The sequence below is a fragment of the Triticum dicoccoides genome, chromosome 4A (genome assembly GCF_002162155.2).
Source record: "Triticum dicoccoides isolate Atlit2015 ecotype Zavitan chromosome 4A, WEW_v2.0, whole genome shotgun sequence".
Lineage (NCBI taxonomy): Eukaryota > Viridiplantae > Streptophyta > Magnoliopsida > Poales > Poaceae > Triticum > Triticum dicoccoides.
In genome coordinates, this window is record NC_041386.1 from 720,489,924 (window position 1) to 720,498,584 (window position 8,661).

Sequence of the window (8,661 nt, forward strand, 5' to 3'; positions counted from 1 at the left end):
TCTCTCGTGGAGATCTATTCGATGTAATCTTCTTTTTGTGGTGTGTTTGTTGAGACCGATGAATTGTGGGTTTATGATCCAGTATTATCTATAGAAAATATTTGATTCTTCTCTGAATTCTTTTATGTATGATTGAGTTATCTTTGCAAGTCTCTTCGAATTATCCTTTTTGGTTCGGCCAACTAGATTGGTAGTTCTTGCAATGGGATAAGTGCTTAGCTTTGGGTTCAATCTTGCGGTGTCCTTACCCAGTGACAGAAAGGGTTGCAAGGCACGTATTGTATTGTTGCCATCGAGGATAACAAGATGGGGTTTTTATCATATTGCATGAATTTATCCCTCTACATCATGTCATCTTGCTTAAGGCATTACTCTGTTTTTAACTTAATACTCTAGATGCATGCTGGATAGCGGTCGATGCGTGGAGTAACAGTAGTAGATGCAGAATCGTTTCGATCTACTTGTTTTGAACGTGATGCCTATATACACGATCATTGCCTAGATATACTCATAACTATGCTCAATTCTGTCAATTGCTCAACGGTAATTTGTTCACCCACCGTAGAATACTTATGCTCTCGAGAGAAGCCACTAATGAAACCTATGGCCCCCGGGTCTATTCTCATCATATCAATCTCCATTACTTTATTTACTTGCTTTGCTTTTACTTTGCCTTTTACTTTTTACTTTGCATCTATCTATCAAAAATACCAAAAATATTATCTCTATCAGATCTCACTCTCGTAAGTGACCGTGAAGGGATTGACAACCCCTAAGCGTTGGTTGTGAGTTGCTATCGTTTTGTGTAGGTACGAGGGACTTGTGCGTGGTCTCCTACTGGATTGATACCTTGGTTCTCAAAAACTGAGGGAAATACTTATGCTACTTTGCTGCATCATCCTCTCCTCTTCGGGGAAATCCAACCCAGTGCTCAAGAGGTAGCAGTGCCCAAGTGAGGGACTTTTTTGCACCAAAACCTCCACCCCCGAAGGAAACGATAGATCCGGTGAAACTGAAGCGGACTATCGATGCCCTGGAGCGACCACCGCCGCGTCCGCCGGATTCCAACTATGAGCGCACTATTAAAAAGACATATAAGGAAGCAGAGCGGTCGGGAAGTACTTGCAGTGATGCAAGGTTAGCAGCAAGAAGAAGTGGGAAACAAATTCCCCAGCTCGGTGAACAGGCGAACCAAACGTGCCCCCCGCTCAAGGTTTCGAGCAATATCGTCGCTAATCATCCGGGGATGGTGCCCGGTACCAATCTTGGTGGTTACCTGCCTGATGATGTACCCATTGAAATAATGGAGGTGGACGATTTCAAGTACGTGAGGCCTCTCGTCAAACCTGATCATCCTCGTCTAACAACAATGATGCGAAGACTCCATGACTGGTACATGGAAAGATGCAGGCAGTCTGGGAGGTATACTTGGACGATGAGAATTAAAGAGGAGCACGACCTCATTAGAATGGATATTTTGAATATTGAATTTGACGAGTTATTCCAGTTATACAATCAAAAGGCCCTCGACAAAACACTCGTGACTTGCTACTGTCTGCAAGTACTACTTCTGTAATTAAGTCTCTATATATAGCTCTGCTCTTTCATTGAATGTATATATAATTATCATCGCTATATTATGCAGGTTGAAGATTGTCGAATGCAGGAAAACAAATATCTATGACATTGGGTTCATTAACCCAAATATCATACATGAATACACGGTCAAACACAATGTCGGAGATACTAAGGACAACTTGTTACAATCGTTGATTAAAAATCAAAACAAAGATAAAATACTCTTTTCTTGCAACTTTCAGTGAGTTTTACTGTCTTGTGCATATTTGCTTTCCCTTACTCGAGGTTAATTATAGTAATGTAATTGAGGAGTTCGCAGCTTTCACTTTATTTTGCTAGAGATTAAGCTTGAAACTGGAATAGTAACTGTCTTGGACTCTAGAAGAAAAAGTCCCCAGGAGTATCGATCATTGTCGTAAGATATCGGCAACTTTGTTCATTCCCTGATATCAAGTAATTATTCTCTTTGTCGGGCAGGGTTTGGAAACAGTTCACCGACATTGCTCCGGCACTATCGAAAGAGCTGTGATTTACGCACCCGAAAGTAAGTACTACTAGCTAGTTCCGTGCATCTTCCATTGATTCTAGCTAGTTTTGTCAAACCATTAAGCATGCTTGATTATCAGTTTGATTGAACTCTATTTCTCGTAATGGTCTTGTGGCAGGAATCCGGGAATGATTTTTGTGGATACTACATTTGCGAATTCATCTACAACTCAACGAAAACTAGGTGGGGGGGGGGGCTACTCTAATTTTTTTTTTGATGTACGTAAACAATAATATTCATAATTTTATTTCATTACCATCATTCTGTTGAGTTTCATTCATATACATGTATTGACCCACTTCTTTAAATTAGATGTGGGAGATGCGGGATAAACTCCTATCACATGATCGCATACGAGCAATTCAACAGGAATTGACGGGATTCTTTCTTGACCACGTCATAAATAAAGACGAAGAATACCATGCGGAAGTTCAAATAGACCTTAGATGTTAGGGTTTGTAAGAGATATTATATTGTATATATGTAGCTATTAGCGTCGGGTAGATATACGGAAACTTGTTGTTCGACCAATCTTGCGGAGAAAGAGAGGTCGATCACTTCTCTCTGTATATGTTCATCATGACGATCTTGTGTACTTAATGGTTCCTTAATTTGTTTACTAGCTAGCGTGTCAAATTCTGCCTATACGTATGGTAGTTAGGGTTGACCAAGCACGGAGATAAGAGAGGTCACTTCCCTCTAGCTATTAGCTAGCTAACACAACATATGAAACCCCTAAATAATTAACCCTCCAAAACCCCCTAACCCCCCCTCCCCCTTCAAAAAAAAACCACAGCTCCTGAGCTGCTGACGCGTGGATGCCATTTGGTACCAACCGGGACTAAAGACCCTCTTGCGTGGGCTCGCCGCAACGGCCACGTGGAGCACCGTCTGTCCCGATTCGTAAGCGAACCGGGACTAAAGATGTTGGGCTTTAGTCTCTACCCATTAGTCCCGGTTCCAGAACCGGGGCTAATGGGCCTCTGGAACCGGGACAAATGGCCCATTTTCTACTAGTGGATCAGGTCGTCGCCATGAAATCCATATGCATGTACCTGTTCCATCAAATCTCCATCTGCTTTTTTTTCAGTTGATTCAGTCGCGGTTTCAGACGGTATGTCCCCCTTCTAACAGGAGGTGTTGCTGATGATGATAGGGTCCTCAGTTTTCTTGCCCGTTGCTTCTCCTTCGCGTCTTCGACTGCTGGCGCCGTCGTCTTCTGACGCCATTGTTGGTACACTCTAATTTTGTTTGATCCCAGCAGATTTCTCATGATGTTTGTCAGACTTTCTTCCATGCACAAAAACTATCTGTCTCAACGTCTGTAAGAAGTTATATTCACAAAAAAACAAAGAGTCTGTAAGAAGTTAATTATGTCTGTGCTACTGAACTTAAAAATGAAAGGAATTATATTTTTGACGCACATTTGACAACCTGCGTGCAGTTGGCTATTTGATTATCCCAAACTCTAGTTCATTGTAATTTCCTGCTATCAGTTCCACTGCTATTTACCTGATAGTGTCACGTTTCTCAAGCTGCAGTGGACTTATATCTCTGCTTCAATTTTCCGTTGAGCATTTATAATATAATCCACTTAGTAGCAGAAGAAAAAAGATTGTTTGTTTGTTAAAGATATAAACACCTACTTCAGTGTTCACTTTTAAGAATGGTAGTATCTTAGAACTGTCAGAAATGTTGATGTCTAGGAGAAACTGGAGCAAGTCTGCTTTTGCTAGATGAGATTTCAGCAGAGAGCTTGTCAAACTCAAGGCGGAAGTGAAAAAACATGCCAACAATCCTGTGCTTTCAAGGACACTGAATAATATCAAGTGAAATTTGAAGCCATTGGTTTTCTTTCTGTTCCAAGAGAGAGTTCTCGCTTTCGCTGTCCCGACAGTCAAGCGCCTCTGAAACATGGACCATGAAGTGATCATCCTGATGGTTAGTTCAACAAACACCAACTCTCTCTTTCGCGAAAAAGGGTTCCCCGCTTTGTATTACAAAGCAACCATCACCGATACATCCAACGGTAGGTGCTGGGGCGGAAACAGTACAGTCACGCCCAAAAGAAATAAAAGAGAAAACAGAAAAAGAAACAAATGCGAACAGCGACGGATCAACGAAAATGATGGAGACCCACAACCGCTGCGCCCACCGGAGAAATCCGCCACACTCCGAGCACTCCGGACCGCCACATACCAAGCAACACCTTCAAGAAGGATCGCGACACCGACGACGCTGCTGCCCGGACAAGTCCTAGGGTTTCCCCTGGTACGCAGAGGGGTGCAGGGGGAAGGGGTATCATCCTTCAGAAAGGTATGGCGGCGCCTAGAGGCGTCACCACATCGGTGCCGGACAGGCCGACAAGGATTTCTCCTGACAACCAACCACCCACGCCCCCAGATAATCCATCGTGCGCCACCAAACACGCCGCCCACCAACATGCGCCACCAACATGCGCCAACTCTCTCTTTCTAATTATCATGTAACATGGTTTTCATATACTTGCAATTTCTCATGTTGGTTTTATCTTGCGAACATATAATACATGTGCTGATTGAATAAACTAATGCATGCTGTGTATATGCATTTCAGCCGGGGAGAAGATGTGGGAAATATAGTGGACTACACCCCACGGGAGGCGGCTACTAATTATCATCCAGATGCTGTGATGCTGCAATTCTAATTCAGCTGGTTGCGGCCTCTATATACCGCAAAGTGAAGATGAGATACAACCTGATGTTCCTATGGTGCAGATGCCAGAAGGGCAATAATGCTCTTGACTCTCGAGGAACTCAATGTGCCCGAGGCAATGAAGGATGCTACGACGCCATTTCAAGATCTGAGAACGTGTTACCTATGGCATTTCCTGGCCTGGATGACAATAGGCTTTGGTGGAGCACCATAGAATTAATCAACCTGTTTTGAAGGCATGCAATCAGTTGTGAATAAAGACTCACTTTGTTTATTAGCACTTGCTCTGTTTTTCTTGAAAACGATTAGTTACTCTCCATTTTAGTTTGATGTTGCCACTGTATTTGCTCTTGTTTGTAAAGAAGAAGAAAAATGAGCATTCTATATGTTGTCATTCATGTTCCGCAAATTTGAGTCGATGAATTACTTGCTCTCTCTTTGTTGCTGCCACTCTATTTGTGCTTGTTGATAAACAGAGAATGAGGATGCTCATATATGTGTTGTAATATCCGTGTTCCGCAATTTTAGGTTGATGAAGAAACACACCTGCTACATATACCACAACTTTTTTGTGGTTCTCATAACTCGTTGGTTTCTCCTTGAAAACTAAATTATGTTAGCAAAAGACATTGCACGCAACAGTATCTGAAATCCATAATATTATTTTGGGAGAAATATTTTTCCATCAAATTTTGTGGCCATGTTTCCTCATCTCAACAGTCGGCAGTTTCATGGACTAGGAGCCTGTATGCTAAACTGAGAGATCAACTGAGTGAGATACAGACAGGAGGCCTTGTGGCTTTCTGAGGAACCAATGTATGGTATCATCATCCTAGAGCCATAAGGGTGAGAGGTCCACCAGATAGTACTCCCTCCTTTTTTTAGTCTGCATATAAGATTGGGTCAAAGTCAAACTTTACAAAGTTTGACTAACTTTATAGAGAAAAAAAATCGACATCTACAATACTAGAATTATATGTTATGAAAATTAATTTCATCATGCATTTAATAATGTTGATTTCATAGGGTGAATGTTGATATCTTTTTCTACAAAGCTAGTTAAACTATACAAATTTTTACTTTGACCAATTCTTATATGCGAAGTAAAAAGAAACGCAGGGAGTATCAAAAATAAGCTGTGGCCATCTTCCACTTCATTACTATAAACGAAAAGGTGAGAATTCCCAGTGGCAGGACATTAGCAGGACTAGCTTAGACCCTGTTCCGTTTGTGTGTGTGAGAGAGAGAGAGCGCTCTCTTAATGACATGCGTCCCTATGCCATCTTACAATGCTGTTGTCTTTTGAGACGCTTCTTCAGCTATGCAAACTTGCATAGTGAATAAAGATGATTTGTAAGAACATTTTCTTGGGAAAAGAGAAAACGAAGAAGGAAACCCCCAAAAGAAGAAGCTGACTTGTCCGTCTTGTAGCAGAGATCAGGACGACCCCGTGAGACGCCCTAGCGAGCTGCCGCCTACCGAAAAAAACTAGGGTTCCTCTGCCTCACGCTGGCGCTGGCGCCGGTCCGCCCCGTCTCCCGTGGCCTTAGGGTCATGGGGGCGGAGTGGATCCGGCCCTTACGGTAGAGGGCTCTGTTTTTAGATCTTTTTCGTGGTTTGTTAGGGTTTGTGTCCGACTCAGGAAGGTGAGACAGCGGCGGCTTCCTGAAGAAGGATAAAGGTCTCCCCGCCTAGCCCCCATTATGGTGATGCGTCTACCATACCATTGGTGGCCGTGTGGGGGTGTGTCTCCAGTGGATCCGTCTTTGGTAGATCTGTTCATCGTCGCCTTTGTTCGCTTGACTTTAGGTTGGATCCTTCTTATGTACACTCTTCATTGGCTGCCGTTGTTATTCTGGTGTGTTTGTTCTATGGAGGCTTAGCACGATGACTTCCCGGCAGTATACTACAACAAGGTTTGCCCGGCTCCGGCGATCGAGGGAGGGGCGATGACCGCGCCTTTGGCTCGCTTCAGTGTTTGTAGTCGTCGCTAGGTGGTCTACAAATCTGGATGTAATTTCTAGTATTTCTAGTGTTCGCTGTACTACCATGATTGAAGATGAATAAATCGGAAGTTTATCCTACAAAAAAGAAGAAGGAAACCAACCCTCTCCCGTAGGCGACCGGCCGCGCCCAGGCCCTTCTTCCCCCAGCTTCCCCTCACCCCTCCCTCCCGGCTGCCATCACCGGCGCCCGCTGCTGGGCCTTGAAGTCTGCTAGAACTACATCGGTATCTCCCCAAAGAGGAAGTGATGATGCAGCACAGCGACGGTAGGTATTTCCCTCATTGATGAGACAAAGATTATCGAACTAGTAGGAGAACCACGCAACACAATGTAAACAGCTCCTGCACACAAATAACAAATACTCGCAATATGGGGTTGTCAATCCCTTTCGGGTAACGACGGCAGAAACTGGCAAGTGGACGGGAGAAAGTTGTAATAGATTGGGTAAATAGATCACAAATAAAATAAAGTGCAGCAAACTATTTTTGTATTTTTGGTTTACTAGATCTGAAAATCAAATCAAATGAAAATAATCGCGAAGGCAAATATATTAAAGAAGAGACCGGGGGCCGTATGTTTCACTAGTGGCTTCTCTCGAGAAAAATAGCAAACGATGGGAAAACAAATTACTGTTGTGCAATTGATAGAACTTCAAATACTCATGACGATATCCAAGCAATGATCATTATATAGGCATCACGTCCAAAATTAGTATACCGACTCCTGCCTGCATCTACTACTATTACTCCACACATCGACCGCTATCCAGCATGCATCTAGTGTATTAAGTTCATGAAAAAGGAGTAATGCAATAAGAACGATGACATGATGTAGACAAGATCTATTTATGTAGAAATAGACCCCATCTTGTTATTCTTAATAGCAACGATACATACGTGTCGGTTCCCCTTCTGTCATTGGGATCAAGCACCGTAAGATCGAACCCATCACAAAGCACCTCTTACCATTACAAGATAAATAGATCAAGTTGGTCAAACAAACCCAAATATCGGAGAAAAAATACGAGGCTATATGCAATCATGGATATAAGAGATCAAAGAAGACTCAAATAACTTTCATGGATAAAAACATATACCTGATCATAAACTCAAAGTTCATCGGATCCCAACAAACACGCCACAAAAAGAGTTACATCATATGGATCTCCAAGAGACCATTGTATTGAGAATCAAACGAGAGAGAGAAAGTCATCTAGCTACTAACTACAAACCCGTAGGTATACAATGAACTACTCATGCATCATCAGAGAGGCACCAATCAGGATGATGAACCCCTCTGTGATGTTGTTTAGATTGGATCTGGTGGTTCTGGAACTTGCGGCGGCTGGAATTGATTTTCGTCGACTCCCCTAGGGATTTTGGAATATTGAGGTATTTATAGAGCAAAGAGGTGGTGCGGGAGGCCACTGAGGTGGGTACAACCCACCTGGGAGCGCCTGGTCCCCCAGGCGTGGCCTGGTGGGTTGTGCTCCCCTCGGAGCACCCCTCTGGTATTTCTTTGGCCCAACAGTTGTCTTCTGGTCCAGAAAAAATCCACAAGAAGTTTCGATGCGTTTGGACTCCGTTTGGTATTTATTTCCTGCGATGTAAAAAACAAGCAGAAAACAGTAACTGACACTTGGAACTATGTCAATAGGTTAGTACTAAAAAATGATATAAAATGATTATAAAATGATTGTAAAACATTCAAGAATGAAATATAACAGCATGGAACAATAAAAATTTATAGATACATTGGAGACGTATCAGGCCTGGCACGGGTGACGCTGGCGGAGGTGGCCCGCTCGTCGTTCCCCTCTAGGGTGCTCTCCGACGC